General features: G+C 40.3%; 1 long non-coding RNA gene across 17 annotated transcripts in view; it reads left to right on the forward strand.

Moving 5' to 3' along the window:
- Positions 1–19,217, forward strand: part of LOC125451135 (uncharacterized) — a 353,914-nt gene that overhangs the window by 221,332 nt on the left and 113,365 nt on the right. For 14 of the 17 annotated variants that reach the window (XR_007247221.2, XR_007247222.2, XR_007247223.2 and 11 more), the window contains one exon: positions 11,454–16,176. The exons of 2 other annotated variants lie outside the window; for them this stretch is intronic. This is a non-coding gene — a long non-coding RNA (uncharacterized LOC125451135). Of the gene's footprint in view, positions 1–11,453; positions 16,177–19,217 lie in introns of those variants that run through there. One more of the 17 variants, XR_009445581.1, reaches the window with a different exon arrangement.

A 19,217-nucleotide genomic window follows, 5' to 3' on the forward strand; every position in this document is an offset into this window, starting at 1 on the left:
ATCCCCCTCGTTCTCACACACCACCCCACCAACCTCCGGATACAACGCATCATCCTCCGACACTTCCGCCATCTACAATCCGACCCCACCACCCAAGACATTTTACCATCCCCACCCTTGTCTGCTTTCCGGAGAGACCACTCTCTCCGTGACTCCCTTGTTCGCTCCACACTGCCCTCCAACCCCACCACACCCGGCACCTTCCCCTGCAACCGCAGGAAATGCTACACTTGCCCCCACACCTCCTCCCTCACCCCTATCCCAGGCCCCGAGCTGACTTTCCGTATTAAGCAGAGGTTCACCTGCACATCTACCAATGTGGTATACTGCATCCAATGTACCCGGTGTGGCTTCCTCTACATTGGGGAAACCAAGCGGAGGCTTGGGGACCGCTTTGCAGAACACCTCCACTCGGTTCACAATAAACAACTGCACCTCCCAGTCGCAAACCATTTCCACTCCCCCTCCCATTCTTTAGATGACGTGTCCATCATGGGCCTCCTGCAGTGCCACAATGATGCCACCCGAAGGTTGCAGGAACAGCAACTCATATTGCGCTTGGGAACCCTGCAGCCCAATGGTATCAATGTGGACTTCACCAGCTTCAAAATCTCCCCTTCCCCCAACGCATCCCAAAACCAGCCCAGTTCGTCCCCTCCCCCCACTGCACCACACAACCAGCCCAGCTCTTCCCCTCCACCCACTGCAACCCAAAACCAGTCCAGCTTGTCTCTGCCTCCCTAACCTGTTCTTCCTCTCACCCATCCCTTCCTCCCACCCCAAGCCGCACCTCCATCTCCTACCTACTAATCTCATCCCACCTCCTTGACATGTCCGTCTTTCCTGGACTGACCTATCTCCTCCCCACCTCCCCACCTATACTCTCCTCTCCACCTATCTTCTTTTCTCTCCATCTTCAGTCTGCCTCCCCCTCTCTCCCTATTTATTCCAGAACCCTCACCCCCATCCCCCTCTCTGTTGAAGGGTCTAGGCCCGAAACGTCAGCTTTTGTGCTCCTGAGATGCTGCTTGGCCTGCTGTGTTCATCCAGCTTCACACTTTATTATCAAAACATTGGGGTTAATTTTTAATGGATGGAATTGAAAAGCAAATGAGTTACAGTTATACTGTATAGAATACACACTAAAAATACTATGATTAATTCTCATCTCTATGTTACAGAAAGGAATTAAAGACACTGCAAGATATATTTACTGGAATGATACTAGGATTAACAGTCTGGGCTCTTTACTCCATATAAAAAAACCTTGAAGGCTAACCTGACAGAGGTCTGTAAGAAAACAAAGGCTTTGCTCGCTCGGGCAGGTATAGGGAATGGATTTCTACTTGCAAGAAAACTTGAAATAGAAGTCATAAATATAGGATACATTAATAAATCCACCTGGGAATTCAGGAGAAGCTTCTTTACTCAGAGAGTGTTTAGAATAAGGCACTCAAAAGCGCAAGGAGCAATTGAGGTAACTTACCATTTAAAAGAAAATAAACACATTGGTACAGGAAGGAATTCAAGGATATGTTGATATTAAATGCAGAAGAGAGAGCAGGACTCTATATCATCATGTTATCAGGATGAGTTATCCAAAATATTAATTCATGCCATATTTTAACTGGGCATACCTATATTACATATATATTTTCAAGTTTTAGGGATGAACACCACACACATTGCGACCAAAAACAAAAGTTTCTGGAAAAACTCAGCAGGTCCGGCCGTACCTGTGCAGAAAAAATCAGAGTTAATGTTTCAGGTCGGTGACCCTTCCTCAGAACTGTTTCTTAAATTTCTCACTTCTGAGAAGGGTCACTGAACCCAAAATGTTAACTCTTTTTTTTTTCTTCAAAGATGCTGCCAGACCTGCTGAGCTTTTCCAGCAACTTCTGTTTTTGTTCCTGATTTACAGCATCTGCTGTTCTTTTGGTTTTTACTTACCATACAATATGAAATATATTGGGTACAACTGGAATAGTTGCGTATTTACGAAGAACATGCTTCTTAGCGACGCCGTGTCAATAAGACTTTCAGAGAAAAGTAACACTTTTGAGTTTGTGGATGGAAAAACACGTGTTGGATTTGAATACACACAGTCTGAGAAATAAAAACAAAGTTGCTGGAAAACTCAGCTGGTCTGGCAGCATCCTTGAAGAAAAAGAATCAGAGTTAACTTTTCGGGTCTGGTGACCCTACCTCAGTCACCAGAGCAACACGGAGCAATATCATTGTTTTGCTCTCTTTTCTCTGAAGACCATCTCATCAAAGTTTGTGAGTTGTAAGTCCACTGGAAATACCTCATCAAAGATGAGAGTTCCTCAAGCAGAATTTGAATTCTATACCACTGACTCCAAAAATGTGAATTCAGTGAGCCAAAACTGATCAGGGAACACATCAGCGCTAATAGCTTACGTGAAAGTCAACATTTGGACAATGTGTCAATAATTCTTTTATCTGAATCTAATTGTTTCTTATTTTTTAAGAAAAATGCATTTATATGTGTTCACACAGTTTAAATATTTCTTTTGAGAATAATCTTTCCATCATTGATTAAATTTTGTTTGCTATACATATTTAAAATTGGCAAAATAACTTACCTTTTGCAATTCAGTCTTCACAGTGATCAGTGAAGGAATGGGACAAGGAAATATTTGGCTCATTCCCTCCAAATTCAGTCAGAGAAAAAAGTGATTGATGAACCTCTTGGACCAAGTGATCCATTTCTGCCTTTAAATTCTATGTAACTTACTGAGCACTAGTTTAATAAAATTTTTAAAATGCCACAAAAATTGCCCAACTGATTTTATTCATGTTATTACATAGGCCATGCAATAATTGCTTTGTGTGAAATATCCTCTCTCACTTGCTATTTGTCCCTTACAATCCACTTAAGTTGTCAGATTTTCATAGAAAATACACGTTTGAATCAAGCAAGTTAAGTAAACCTTAATCTTAATTATTGCAAAATGCTACAACATCTCAGTGACAATCTGATCATCAATTCACTACAGAGAAATGTTCTAATATGTCTATGGTGTAATCAGTTTCTGAGAAAAGATGACAGACTAAAAAGCACATCCAATAAATTAGTGGATAAATGTTGAATACACTTGTTTTATGTTCCTCTGTCTATTATATAAGTGGAGGCACAAATTCATTTTTAATAAGGCTGAGCTTCAAAGTCCACAGTCAACACATTTCCAACCAAGACAATATACTTCCATCCTTGAAATATTGTTTATCTTTATACGAAATCACCTCCAATACGATGGAAACTCTTAACTAAAAGATCAAAGTTTAGAGTATACTATTAGTAGTTCCTGATTGCCACATACATAAACTTCAACTTATCCAGATTTCTGTTACACATATATAACTTATACACCCAAAGATGAAAACTTAACAAACTCCTCATCACTTAGTGCATCTGTTTCAAATTTCTCATTCACACCTTCAATCTCTCCCCCATTACTATTATGAATTCTTCGGTAGCCCCATGATTCTCGATACAACCTCCATTATTCTACCATTAAACGTGATTTTCCCATCTCTGGAAGTGGTGAAGAAGATTGTAAGATGATCAGATAATTCAGTTGTTTCTCCAAAGAGATACTCCCCTACATCTTGATTGAGTGCAGGGCTAGAAAGTCCATAGGTACCTTCTCAACTCAAGGCTAACTGGGGTCCTTAAGAGATCAATTAACAGCCTTGAAAAAGCCTCATCTCACCAAATACACCATCTCAAGTGCAAAGAAATGTGGCTGATTTCCAAACTGGATTACCTATTGGTGGCCTAGCTATTGGGTTTCAAGGGACTTCCATTTTTTACAGTGTTGGGCCAATCAGGGTCAGGGATGAAAGGCTGCTGATGGCCACCCGTACTCTTGTCTCTGTCCCCACTGCAATCCTTTCTCCACATTCACTAACCTGCAAAACCTGAAAGAGGAGCAGTTATCTCAAACCTGTTTAAACCCTTGATTCCTGGGCTTCCAGCGATCATATTAAGAATCCAGAAGCTGCTGGTCTTTGATGATATGGTGACATTCCAGCATTAAGGCTTGTGATTTCCCAAGAAACATGGCAGCCAGCATTTAATTGGCTAATTGGAGCCTTATGCAGCAAGATTTTAGAGCGCTTAGTGGTAGGCATCTAAATCACAGCCATAACTTTGCTTGCTTTCTTGTGCCTCCACAGTGTGAGAATGTTAAGTCAGCATAGTGCAATCAGCGATTAAGTAGATTAACCATGGCATATGGTGAGTTATTTGCTCACTTAAAATTTCCAAACTTGTTTTTCTCTTCTAGTGTTAAGTCTAGGTCACCTGCATAGAAAAATGATGTGCCATAATTTATTAAATTTCACTCATTATATTCTTTGCTACAAACTCTTCAACAATGAATTAGATCCTGAACCTAGTATTTATTCTCCTACAGTGATCCATTTGGCAGCTCTGCTGAAGTGAGTTCTGTAGATTCAACCTTTGGGATTGCTGTGAGTGAATGTAAATTGCAGAGTCTTGTCTCTGTAGAGTCCACAGTATTACAGACAGCTGCATTATATTATAAAGAAAATAAATAGCATTGAAAATTTTCCATCTCCTTCGTTAAACAAGAATATAGATGGGGAGAACAGTTCTCAGTCCAAAGAATAATTCTTCAACAACTGTAGTGCCAGCTTATCCTGCCTTTGGAAGAAATGGAGAAATTGGAGAAAATTAGCTAAGAATTAGCAATAACTTCCCCATATGTTGTAATGGCTATCATATACCATTTGTTTCTTACATGGCAATAACAACTTGCAATACAGAATTTAAATATTTTTGCCTTTCAGAAAGTTGTGAGCCATTGGCGTTCTCTTTCTGAAAGGATGGTGGGGTGGAGTCCTTGAATATTTTTAAGATGTGGAGGTGCTGGTGTTGTTCTAGGGTGGACAAGGTCAAAAATCACACAACACCGAGTTATAGCCCAACAGGTTTATTTGAAAACACAAGTTTGCAACGCCTTGCTCCTCCTTCAGGTGTTAGTGAAATGGGTGGCATCAAACACAGAATTTGTAAGCAAAAGATCAAATGGTCATAGAACTGATGTGAATGTAATGAAGAAGCCGAAGATGGCTGTTAAATCTCTAATCAGTTGGGAAGAAGATGTAAGTTTTGATTGATTAAAATGCAAATCCCAGAGTTCCTTGCAAGTCACTGCCCGAGATAACTAAAGGTTTTATCAGAGGTGACATCTCAGGGCAGACAGTGCATTTCAGGTGCAAAGCCTTGTTTAGAAGCTTTGTTTTAACCTGGAGTCAGACTGGTTTTATTTCCAAAGTAGGAATTTATAAAATGCCACATTGATGGTCTACAAATTGTGTGCTTTATGAACAAAATAGAATGTTTTACAAATTACAAATTTGCAAATGAAAGTCACCCCATAGATTTTTATGTGTGCATGTGTGAGGGAGAGAGACAGTTTGTGCGTGTGCGTGTGAGAGAGAGTGTGAGAGAGAGAGAGAGAGTGTGTGTATGTGTGTGTGTGTGTGTGTTAGAGAGAGAGAGTGTGTGTGTGTGTGTTAGAGAGAGAGAGAGAGAGAGAATGTATGTATGAGAGGTTCTGTGTGAATGTGAGTGTGTGTGAGTGCATGAGTGTGTGAGAGCGTATAGTGTGTTGGGGTCACCTGTAGCGCGTCATGAACCTGAGATCCCATCTGAGGCCATCTCTGTGGGCACTGAACTTGGCTGTCAGCCTCTGTTCGGTGATTCTGCGTTGTTGTATATCCCGAAATCTGCCTTGGAGGAGGTTTAGCTGAAGCTTTGAGGCCAAATGTCCTTGACTGCTGAAGTGTTCTCCCACTGGGAGGGAACATCCCTGTCCAACGATTGTTGTGTGCTGTCCATTCACCCACTGTCATAGCGTCTGCATAGTTTCACCAACATGCCATGCTTTGGGGCATCCTTGCCTGCAATGTGTGAGATAGATAATTTTGGCCAAGTCACACGAGTATCTGTCGTGCACATGGCGGGTGGTGTTCCCACATGTGGTGGTCGTGTCCATATCAAAGACCTGACATGTGTTGCAGAGGTTGCCATGACAGGGCTTTTTGGTATTGTCGTTGATGTTAACCCGAAGATTGGATAGTTTGCTGCGAACAAGTGTCTGTTTGAGCTTTGGCGGTTGTTTGAAGGTGAGAAGTGGAAGCATAGGGAAGATCTTGAAGAGGTGCTCATCATCATCAATAATTTGTTGAAAGCTGCATAGAGCATGGCACAGTTTCTCCACTCCCAGGAAGTACCAGATGATGAAGTGTACCCTATTGGTCATATCCCATGTCTGTCTTCTGAGGAGGTCATTACGATTAGCTGTGGCACGTCAAAACTGGCAATCAATGAGCTGAGAATTCTTATCAGGGTGCGCTTCAACACCTTGAGGTGTCTGTCACATTCCTCTTCATCCAAACAGATCCTGTGTATGTGTAGGGCTTGTCCGTAGGGGATGGCTGTTTTAATATGGGCCAACTTATGACATGGGCATCAAAATAAGAAAAAGAATAAAGTCAGAGCCTGGTATATCTGTGTAGCAGTATTTGGTATTAATATTTCATAAATGGTGTTGCTTGTAAGTCTAAGTCTAAAGACAGTTCTTAACTTTATCTTCTCCTTGACCATTCTTTGAAGAACTGAAACTCATACTGTGCATCAAACTTCATGATGAAAGAGCAGAACCTCTATCTTAGGCTTAAATTAGGAGTGTTTTTTATTCACATTCAAAGACAAGATGCTCTTCACAACTTCACACATGCAGACACACAGACATACATAAAAAAATTGAGTTTATATCTATGAATATCATAACCCAAAATATAGGTATTAATTCACATAATTATCAGAGTCTATATGTTCTTTTACCTGAAAGGTACAGTCTAAAAGTCTGAAGGCAAGGTGATGCACAATTGCTTTAAAGTTGGATGATGCAGCAAGATGATAAACAACAAATCAGTCCCCCTTGCAAAAAAATGCAAGAATATATTGTAGAACTAGATTTCAAGGAGATGTGGACTTGAGGAAGGCTTAGCTATCAGCCTAGAATGATGTTTGCTGTTCACTTTTTTGATGTTAAAAGCAGACTCATATTTGAAGCAGGCTTACTATGAACTGAGAGGCTGGCTGTCCTGTTACCAATGAGGTAGATTCTTAACAGGCTGTAAAGCAAGGCTTCGGAAAAGTATAATGAAAGATCACATGATTTTTGGCCTTGTGATGGGCCTATCAAGAAGCTGTTTCAATTTAACAATCAGTTTTTGTATCATTGGTCCTGATAGGTTGTTCACCTTAGGGGATAAATGGGTCTAATAACACTTCTGTGAGGTTTGATGATTCAACCTTTTTCTTAATTTAAGTTTTGAGGTGGGCTGTTTGTGCCATCATTGTCACATTGAGTTTACATTGTCGATAAATTTTTAAGTGTGAAACACCACAAGGATTATTATTTAGCTTTGTCCACTGGACAGTTTTAGAAAATATAATCAATTTGTTAATCATGTGATCTGTAGTGGCCATTTTTGTTTTTCAAAATACATTTTAAAATTAAACAAGAAAATCTAGACTTTGTTTTAACAATTTATGAACTTTCATGTCTTATCAACATGACAATTAATTTTACCCAAATAGTTTTCATAAAAAATATCAAATCCAATAAATTTAGTCAAGAATGCAAGGTTATTTTCATCACTGTTATATCATTTAAATCTGATAAACATTTACATAACAATGCTTGTTAAATTGCAAGGTTTTATGTCATTTTATTGTTGTAGGTTATTTTTGTCATGGTCAACATTTCAAACTTCTCTTCTAAGTGAGCCTTTATTCTTGCAGTTCCAGTGGTTATTTTCACATGCCCAGATGTCCAGGTAAATTAGTAGCAGAGTAGGAAAAAAACTTCTCTACTCAAGCTCAAGTCTATGGGTCACATAAGTGGGAATAACTTATATGATCTGACAGTACTTCTGATCCCTTCAGTCTGACACGTGAACTCAGTGGCCTTACCAGCTCAGACCCAAGTTAGCATGGAGGACCTAAATGATATTACATCCTAAGCAGAGGAAGAGGGACCAGAGGACCGAGTACTAGGGCATTTTAATTATAGGACTGTGGGTGCAGGAGTAGACCATTCAGCCCACAGAGGCTGCTCCTCCATTTAATATGATCATGGCTGATTAGACACTACCTTTAACCCAGACTATCCCCATACCCTGCCATGCCATTTGTAATCAGAAATTCCGCAGTCTCAACTTTAAACATACTCAAAAGAGCCAAGATTCCACAAGATTTCTGGCTAGACTACAATCATATTTCATTCTCCCCTTCCTTTTCAGTTTCTTGGCCCTCCTTCGCTGTATTGTCAAAATCTCCCAATTTCCAGTTCTACTATAATTTCTAGCACCTTTATAAGCCTTTATTTTTAATATTATACAATCCTTAGCTTAATTTGATAATCATGGTTGATTGACCTGTTTTGAGTTTTTGTGCATTGAAGGAATGTACAGTTGCTGTCAGCGATGGAGTAGTTCTTTAAACAGTTTCCATTGCTTATATATAGTAATGCTTTTTAATGTATTTTACAATCAAATTTGTGCTTCATGTCTTCATAATTTCTCTTATTAAAATTTGACACGTTTTTCAGATTAAACTACTTCACTTCTAAACATTACATAAAAAATATCATATTGGAACACTCATCCCCAAAGATTTTCTTGCAGCAAGTTTATTAATTAGCCCTTTCTCGTTATATAATACTTCATTTAAAATTGCCTGTACTCTTATCAACTTTCAACATACAGCTCTAGAAAATGATTCTGATTATAACTCCAGAAACCCACACTCTATGGCTTTAGAACTGGTATGGTTTTCTTTTTTAAAAAAGTTTAAACTATTTTTCTAATCAACCTGTTCAGGTCTATCTTTACACATGTCTGGAGCAGGTGGGCCTTGAATTCTTACCTTGTAGTCTAAGGGTAGGGGCTCTATGTTTGTGCCACAAAATGGGCTAAATGGCTTCCTTCTGGGTTGTAATAACTCTGTCATTCGTGATATGAAGATGTTCCAAAATGTTTTAAAGTACTGAGATATTGCAATTTATGTTAGAATGTATCAAATACAGCAGACAATTTTCAATGCAATGCTACTAGATCTTGTACGTCTGCTGACAGTACAGAGAGGATCAGAGATAATGGGAACTGCAGATGCTGGAGAATCCAAGATAACAAAGTGTGGAGCTGGATGAACACCGCAGGCCAAGCAGCATCTTAGAAGCACGAGAGCTGACATTTCGGGCCTAGACCCTTCATCAGAAAAGGGGGATGGGGAGAGGATTCTGAAATAACTAGGGAGAGAGGGGGAGGCGGACTGAAGATGGATAGAGGAGAGGATAGGTGGAGAGGAGAGTATGCGTGGGGAGGTAGGGAGGGGATAGGCCAGTCCAGGGAGGACGGACAGGTCAAGGAGGTGGGATGAGGTTAGTAGGTAGGAAATGGAGGTGCGGCTTGAGGCGGGAGGAGGGGATAGGTGAGAGGAAGTACTGGTTAGGCAGGCTAGGATGAGCTGGGTTGGTTTTGTGATGCAGTGGGGGGAGGGGAGATTTTGAAGCTGGTGAAATCCACATTGATACCATTGGGCTGCAGGGTTCCCAAGCGGAATATGAGTTGCTGTTCCAGTAACCTACAGGTGGCATCATTATGGCACTGCAGGAGGCCCAGGATGTCGTCGAAGGAATGGGAGGGGGAGTTGAAATGGTTCGCGACTGGGAGGTGCAGTTGTTTACTGCGAACTGAGCATAGGTGTCCTGCAAAGCGGTCCCCAAGCCTCCGCTTAGTTTCCCCAAAGTAGAGGAAGCCACACCATATACAGCGGGAGCAGTATACCACATTGGCGGATGTGCAGGTGAACATCCCCCCACTGCAACCCAAAACCAGCCCAGCTCGTCCCAGCCTGCCTAACCAGTTCTTCCTCTCACCTACCACTTCCTCCCACCTCAAGCCACACCTCCATTTCTTACCTACTAACCTCATCCCGCCCACTTGACCTGCCCGTCCTCCCCGGACTGACCTATCCCCTCCCTACCTCTCCACCTATACTCTCCTCTCCACCTATCTTCTCCTCTATCCATCTTCGGTTCGCCTCCCCCTCTCTCCCTATTTATTCCAGTTCCCTCTCCCCAAACCCCTCTCTGATGAAGGGTCCAGGCCCGAAACATTAGCTTTTATGCTCCTAAGGTGCTGCTTGGCCTGCTGTGTTCATCCAGCTCCACACTTTGTTATCTTGTACAGAGAGGATCTCAGTTTAAAATTTCAATTGAGATGGCACCTCCAACTGTATTGCACAGGAGTGGCAAGTTTTGCGGTCAAGACTCAGCATTGAGACTTGAACCAAAATAATTCAGGGGCTAAGAAGCCTGCTGCTGTGTAACAGACTATGTACTAAAAAGTGTTCCATTAGGTGTCTCAGGAAATATATTGTTTACACATGCGAAGCAAATGAGTTATACTCTTCTTGTCACATGTTTAAACATTTTTGCTTTCCCTGTACCACTGGTTCCTCATTTACATACTTGATATATATTATATACTAAAGGCAAGTCAATTTTAATAAAACCATATAAATAAAATAAAAGTGACATCTCTATATCTCAAGATGCAGCAATATGATCAGTGTTATTTCAACAAATATGTCTCATTGAGTGTACTTCATATATAAATTAATTCCAGTAAAACACAAAGGTACTAGCTCATGGATATCACAATAATTTCAAACAGTTATGCCTGCAGAATTAAAAGGGCCTACAGAATTAGTCCCACTGGCCTAATTTTATCTGTGTTTTCTGTGTTTTTCTCATTCTTATTTGTATTTATTCCCATTGGGTTAACGCCTGTTAAAATAGCTGACAAAGGAAATGCATGTAAAATGTATTAAGCACCCAGATGTTAATCTTCATAGACTTACTCTAATTATGATTGTAAAATGTCTACTCACAGGCGTCTGAATTAAAAGACTCTCCAGTCTATAAATGATTGTGCATCTCTTCCTCATTTTTGCTTTGATATTCTAAGAGTCATTAATTTAAAGTGACTAAGGCAAACGCAGGTTTTATTTCAAGGCAATCTGGCATTTTTGCCAATGTTTTCTGAGTCACTTTACACAATTCTATCCATCAATCATTCGAGGCATTGATTTGTAAAGAATGAATAAACTAAATTCCGTCTGAATTAATTCGAATTTCAGGATTTTTGAAAGTGCTTTGAAGATATGCAAGTCATTCTTTTGTTGTTTTATAAAAACTAGTTACCCATAATCATTCAGAATATTATTTTTGATGTTTTGAAAGCTCTTCTGCTCCATGTTCTTAGATTTGTGCAAATGTACTTTGTCATCTGTCTTTCTATGTCTTTTCTTTATTCATTCACAGATTTTGGAGCCCATGGCAAAACTCGCATTTATTGCCCATCCCTAATTGCTCTTGAGAAGGTGATAATGAGTCACTTTTTGAACACAACAGATGACAAGCTTGGACCATTGAAAAGGAAAATTAAGAGCCAACCTGGAGTTACATAATAGCCACACATTGAAATTATGGCGGATTTCCTCCCTTAAAGGATATTGTTGGAACTAAATGGCCTGCGTTTTTTATCCCCTGTATGTTACCTGCAATAGTGCTTTTGTATTTCCTTTCATGTAAATATTTGTGTTCATAGCATTTTTGTAAATGTGCCTCAGTCTGCCTGCATTCATATGTGCATGTGTATCCATGTATTTGAGAATGTTTTTGTGCATATTGTTACCTCAAAAAATATCATTTTATAATCATCCAGAATCCCAAGCATAAAATCAGTGATGCAATGTTGTCAAGACCAATCCTATTAAATTTAGGGTCGAAGTGTTAGGCATTGGAGGCTTGGTGAAGTTTAAGATTACTCAGAGACAGAAATAATGATTGCAGGTTTATCAAAAATGAAAATGTTGAATCTGGAGGAAGGAAATCTGTAAATGAAAATCTATGACTCTTTAATAATATTTTTAGCTATTCATATCTAATGTGATAAAGAGGTGCATGCATATGATATCTTTTACATTGAAGATTATACATATAGATCAAATAAATTGTGCCAGACATTAGCTATCATTGTGAAATCTGATTTACTCTTTACATCCTTATCAAGAACACCAACTGCAGGCCAAGACAAAATTAGTGCCCCAGTTCTAATGGGGCTATTTAGAAAAGAATCTGTGTTAACAAACATTTCCTATTGGTTTGTGTGCCTTTGCAGCTCAATTCCCCAAGTCTAAACATCCAATGTAATTGTCTTATTCAGAGATATTTTCTTTCAGATGTGCTCTTGAAATGGGAGTGAAAGCAAGAGAATGCTAACATAGAGAAAATGACCTAACTCATGTGAATGGAAAAGGGGATGTTACATGCATAGACCTGATATCTCCCACTCATATTTTCCTTCTGACAAGAAAATAAGAGTTTAACACTGAATCTCAAAATGCTTAATAGTCAAAATAGAGGGAAAGTAGAGACAATGTGAATATGGAAATGAGAAGCAGACAAATGGGGCCTGTAAACGTTGATACATAAGAAAAGAATATAGTCTGGCAGTTCTCTGTGAACTATATGCCAAAAAGGAATTGCTCAAATGTACTCTCCATCCAACATTAACAGAACTTCCATAGAAATCAGAAAGTGCTGGAGAAACTCAGGACACCTGACATTATGTGGAGAGTTAATGTTTTGAATTCAATATGACTCTTTTAGAAGAGTCATATGGGACTCATCACGCTGGATTTGACACATTAACTCTATTTCTGTCTCCACAGATGATGCCAGTCATGCTGAGTTTCTCCAATGTTTTCTGATATTTAATTTAGCTGGGTTTCTTTTTGTTCCAGTGACATGTAACATCTTTGAGCGATTCGCGAAATTGCGTGTTCTTCTTGCTTCCTCCAGAGGTGACTGTGATCTCAAAAGCCAAAAAGAACAAGTAGCAAAAAGACATAGAAGGTAATTTTGTCAATAGCACTTGCTTCCTGATGTCCACTGTCTTGCTATTTCTTATCTCAGTTCTGTACTGCTACCTCACAGCACCAGGGACCCGGGTTCAATTCCACCCTTGGGTGACTGTCTGTGTGGAGTTTGCACATTCACCCCATGTCTGTGTGGGTTTCCTTCAGGTGCTCCCACAATGCAAAGATGTACAAGCTAGGTGGCTTGGCCGTGCTAAATCACCCACGGTAGCCAGGGATGTTTAGGTTAGATGGGTTGACATGGGGATATGCAGGGGTAGGCAAATGAGTCGGGGTGGGGTGCTCCTCAGAAGGACAGTGTGGACAAATTGGGCCGAAAAGCATATTTCCACAATGTAGGGATTCTATGATTCTAATTGCAATTAAAATGTAAAGTCTTAGTTGTATGCATGGGAGATCTGAGGAGTTCTACAGCAGAAGACTTTTATTGTGGTGAAACCTGCTGTCAGCTGATAATACAGCAGGTATAAATGGGTTATAAAAGGTCTCCTGATCATGCATCAAAAACAAAACTTGCATACCCAATTGTAACACAGGTATTTATCAAATATAAATTTTACTTTAAGATATTTCACATTGTATTGGCTCCATATTATTCACATGCACATCACCATTATTTGTTGTGCCTGACTTAGTCGTGAAGCTGACTGAATTACCACACTTCATGGTTGGCATGCATTGGTAGTTGCAGAGATAGTAAGAACTGCCGATGCTGGAGGGACTTTATGAACTTCAAAATCTCCCCATCCCCGACCTCATCCCAAGACCAACCCTCCCTCTTGTCCCTGCCTCCTTGACCTGTCCATCTTTTCTCCCATCTATCTGCTTCTCCCACTTCACTGACCAATCCCCTCCCCAACTTCCCACCTACACTCACCCCTACCAGCTTCATCCCTGTCTCTTTGACCTGTCCATCTTCCCTCCCACCTACTGGCCCCTCCCTCCTCACTGACCAACCCCCATCCTAACTCCCTACCTACACTCATCTTTACTACCTTCATCCCCACCTCCTTGACCTGTCCTTCTTCTCTCAACCTATCTGCTCAGGGATCCACATTCTATCATCGTGACCTCTCACTATTTACTTCAGAGCCTCCTCCCCCTCCCCCATTTCTGAAAAGATGTCCAGACCCGAAACGGCAGCTTTCCTGCTCCTCTGATGCTGCCTCGCCTGCTCTGTTCATCCAGCTCCACACCTAAGTAGTTGCAGAGTTGCTGAGAAGATTTCATTTTTTTGTTGAAGAAACAATGTCTATTTTTTGGTCATTTTTTATTGAATCTTGATGTTTGTGCCCAGTATTATTCTCATCACTGTGTGGCATATTACTGAACTTGCAGTCTCAGTTGGCCCTTCCTTCTACGCAACATGAAGGAGATTGTCTAACTTCATTTTCAGTGTGGATAAATGAGCCACTGTAGTTGAACTCAAAACTCTGCAAGGACGCTGTCAGACAGTGCACTGAGATGGGCACACTGAAAACACTGAAACTGTCCTTTAAACCTCTTATTTTCTGATTTTGTCTTAATGATACCATCATGCTCCACTCCTAACAATACCCAGGGCACCAGCCCCATCCTCCTCCATGCCTTTTGTCCTGCCCTCTACCTTCCCTAGGTTTCATCCTCCACTCTTCTATGCCCCTGATTGCAACCACGCGCACATGCTATGACCATTGACCAATCCTTACCTTGATGTGACTGCCATTCATCTGTCCCCTTTCCTTGTCCTTTTGAATTAAACAAGGAAAGCCACTGACCTTATGTACAATTGCACAAAGTCAATGGGTGCAAACTACTTGGATGACATAAGATTCATAACTTTATCCTGAAGGACATTATTTTTAAAAGTTTCACAGCTCTGAGTGTTCATGGTATGTAAAACTAGTATGAACTCACCACAGGATAGAGTGAGGCTTGACACACCGCAAACATGCCATTTCATTTTTGCATCTCAACCTGCTATCAGGAGACGGTGATTTTGCACCTCACCAAATTAAGTCACTCTGCTTGGTATGATTTCTACTCTTGCAAGTTCCATGACATTCTCCCTGGGGTGGGGAAAAGCTCACATCATGAATACAAAATGGAATGGTAGTGAATTAATTTCATTGGAAAAGAAAATCAGATTTGATATAAAATGATCTGCTAATTCATAATGAACCCATTTTATGCTTTTGATAAAGAAAAATTTCATCTTTATAACAAGTAATTTTTTTATTATTACAGTATGACACTGACTCCACTGGGACAGACATTCCCTCCACATCACATCTACTGCAGTTTAAATGAAACTGGGTGCTACACCAGAGCAGGGTTTCTTTTATAACTGCAGGACTTGCACACTTAAAGGAAGCTTTTTGGCACGGTTGTACAAAAATACGCAGAGAATTTATAGAAGGATAAAAGATGAGCCCTATGCCACAGAATTCCCAGCCAAAAAGTGAGACCGCACAGAGAAAGGCACGAGGCAGATCACTGGAAAAGACGTCAAAAGGAGAAATTAAAGGAAGAAGACCTATCGCGGTAATTGCTGGTATTTTCAGGTTGTGGGCAGTGAGATCTCAGGGAAGTCTTGGGGCTATAAGCTGCAGTCAAGAGTCAGGTTGGGATTCAGGGGAAGGTTGAAGAGCTGGTTGGTATAGTTTTGGTTAATAAAAAGCTATCGGGAGCTGAGAACGTCATGGAAGATTGAGCAAAGATAGGGCAAAGGTAACACTTCTAACAAATGGTATCAGCTCAGAGTTGCTAAACAATAGAAGTATACCAGGGAGCTTGAGCTGGACTGTAGTCTTAAGAATAAGCAGGAATGCAGTCCTCAAAAAGGATATTGAATACCTGGAAAGTGACCAAATGTTGAAGTGGTTTGAATCGGAGTGGCATTGATGGGAAATTCAATGGGTACATGTAAATAGTTGAAATCCCTTACGAAAAGACAAAGGTTTAACAAGATTTTGTGATTCAAAGTAACAAATGATGTCTGAGTGGATTGGGGACAGATTCATGGGATCTGACTTGATGATATCTGTCATTTAATGTGCAAGGTGGTGTGTTTGGTCAAAGTTTGTCTCATTATACATATGTGCACATTCTATTAATAAAGGATTTTAGAGTGCAAACAAGACACTGTAGATTGTTTATTTTTAACTTTGTATTTTGCTTCTTTGGAAACTATGGAATTGTGTGGCTTTATTTTCTCAGTAAGTGCCAAAGATTTCAATTTTTTTTGCCATCAACAAAAAATGTTGCTAACCCCCAATCATAGAATCCCTACCGTGCAGAAAGAGGCCATCTTGCCCATCAATTTATGCACCAACCCTCTAAAGAGCAAGCCCCATCTGAGACCCATAACCTTGCATTTACAATGGCTAATCCACCTAGCCTGCATAAATCTATACGCTATCAGGCAATTTAGCATGGCCAATCCAACGAGCTTGCACATCCTTGGACTATGGCAGGAAACCAGAGCACCTAGCAGAAATGGGGAGAGAATGCAAAATCCACACAGGCAATTACTCAAGCCTGGAGTCAAACCTGGGTTTCTGGCACTGCGAGACAGCAGTGTTAACCATTAGCCCATTGTCCCATCAGATTGCAGTAGAAATTTGGTGATGTCAACAAGCACTGAGGTTCCTCCAGGATTGTCTGCAAGGCTAAGCTGCAGACCATGAGGCATTTGCCTCTGCCACTCTGCATCTAGGTTCTGAAGCCAACTCAGTTTCAACTGGCAGGGGGACCTTACCTGATCCTTTGAAAAGAGGCTTTCCTATCTCTTCGGGCCGACTGATCCATGTCCAATTGCTGTTCATAGGGAACCTTTCTCCACTTTGGCTTCCAAAGTTCTTATTTGAATATTTGATACTCACACAAAGATCTACACCTGCAGAAGCTTATATCCTGAGCTTCTATGTTCACTGCAGTGACCCTCCTACTTATCATGGCTTAGCCCATGCAGGTTCTCCATTGCTGGCAATGGCTGATATCCCAGTGCCATTTATTTTGCACATTTTGTAAACATCAATTTCACCTCCATACTTGGATAAATTTTTATTTTAACTGCATTACAGTTTTCCAGTGTGACTGATGTTTCCTCCTAATCATCTCTGAACAAGTTTAAAGGAAGTGCCATGCAGCACAACTGAGTGAGAATCCAACAGTGGGCCTCACTGTCCTGTTTCCTGTTACACCTCACCTCTTTCAAGCTTGCTTATGTGATGTAGCAGAGTCACACATAGGCCTTGCACTATTTTCTGATCTACCGATTAGATAAAGCTGGAGATGCAAAGTTTATTTTTGGTCAGTCTGCTACAAAAACATTCACATTTGTCCATATATTCTCAAGGGCAGCATGACAGATTAATAGGGTGCGTAAGAAGGCATATAGGACATGCCTTTATCAGTCATGCCATTGATTATAAGACCAGGGAGGTTATGTTAGAGCTCTACAAAACTTTGGTTTAGGCCACAGTTTGAATATGGTGTGTAATGTTATGGGCCAGACTAAACACTCACAAAATATATTAAGAAGATAGCCTGGACTCTAACATTTTCTTATTTTAAAGTTAAGTGTAGCATTGTGCTCCCGATGCAATTTGATTGATCAAACTACTCAACTGTAAGTAAAACACATTCTTTTAACATTACAATTGAAGTACAGATAGAATAAAAAGAAAAGAAATGAATGGGGTCAATTGTATCTCTATCAAAATGTTTAACAAAATATTAAATATATTAACTACTCCTAATTAGCTGTTCTAATACAGTAACATCCCATGGCCATATCCTTAGCAAAAGCAAATTCAGTAAAATAGATTAACTCACATGCAATTCCAGCAGCAGGAAGAGAATCCTTGTTTTTCTCTGTTACAGAGAGAGAAATAAAAGCTTCTACATCCAGCTTCAAGGCTTCAGTGACCACAAAAAGCTAAAATTAAAAATCCTGGTTATGTGGGAGCTTGATCCAACCCATTGAGGCTGCTTCCATTATTTCAACTTTTAAAAAAGGCCCCAAGGCCTCACAAGCTGTTTACTTTAAGATAACAAAGTGTGGAGCTGGATGAACACTGCAAGCCAAGCAGCATCTCAGGAGCACAAAAGCTGACGTCATCAGAGAGCCTCTCTATTATCTTTTGTTATCTTGGATTCTCCAGCATCTGCAGTTCCCATTATCTCTGATCGCAATTATAAGCTGTTTACTTTAATGGCTTTGAGCAGACCACTGTGTAACAACCTTTCTTCATTAAAAAGAACTAGGACAAATTACACCTCTTAAAGCTACAGTATCACCACAGGAATTTGATCACCGTTCTAAAGGAAGGATGAGATTGCACCAGAGACGTGCAGAAAATTCACCATGACTTTGCTTGAGATGGAATAGTTTAGCAATGAAGAAAGGCTGGATAAGTTGAGGCTAGTTTCTTTAGAGACGAGAAGGCTGAGAGGGGATCTGATTGAGATGTACAAGATTATGAGGGGCAAGGATAGGGTGGACAGAAAACAGCTATTCCTCTCAGTCAACAAGGTGTAGAGCTGGATGAACACAGCAGGCCAAGCAACATCAGAGGAGCAGGAAAGCTTGATGCCGCTTGGCCTGCTGAGTTCATCCAGCTCTACACCTTGTTATTTCGGATTCTCCAGCATTTGCAGTTCCTGTTATCTCTGAAATATTCCTCTTAGTTGAAGGGTGAATAAATAGGGGTCATAATTTTAATATGAAAAGCAGAAAGTTTAGAGGAGATTGAAAAAAACATTTTTCACTTTAAAGATAGTGGGGATCTGGAATGTACTGCCTGGGAGGTAGTTGAGGTCGGAAATCACACAAACTTTTAAGAGAACTTGGATGGGTGCTCCAATTGTCATGACATTCAAGGCTATGGGTGAAGTGCTGGAAAATGAGACAAATGTTGATTTAGAATAGCCTTTATTGTCAATGTAGACTCGATGATGACTTTCTTCAGCGTTTATACCAGCATAACTTCAGCAGGCCAAATAAACAATCATGTTATGGACGAGATCAAATCCCCTCAAAAACTATATGAAGATAATTTAGGTCCTAACCTTTTCTTATTTTAAAGGCAATTGCCAGAAGTTGCATTCCAGATGCAATTCAATTGGTCAAACAACCAGATTTGAAGTAAAACACAACTGA

Source organism: Stegostoma tigrinum, chromosome 3, assembly GCF_030684315.1.
Source record: "Stegostoma tigrinum isolate sSteTig4 chromosome 3, sSteTig4.hap1, whole genome shotgun sequence".
NCBI classification, from domain to species: Eukaryota; Metazoa; Chordata; class Chondrichthyes; order Orectolobiformes; family Stegostomatidae; genus Stegostoma; species Stegostoma tigrinum.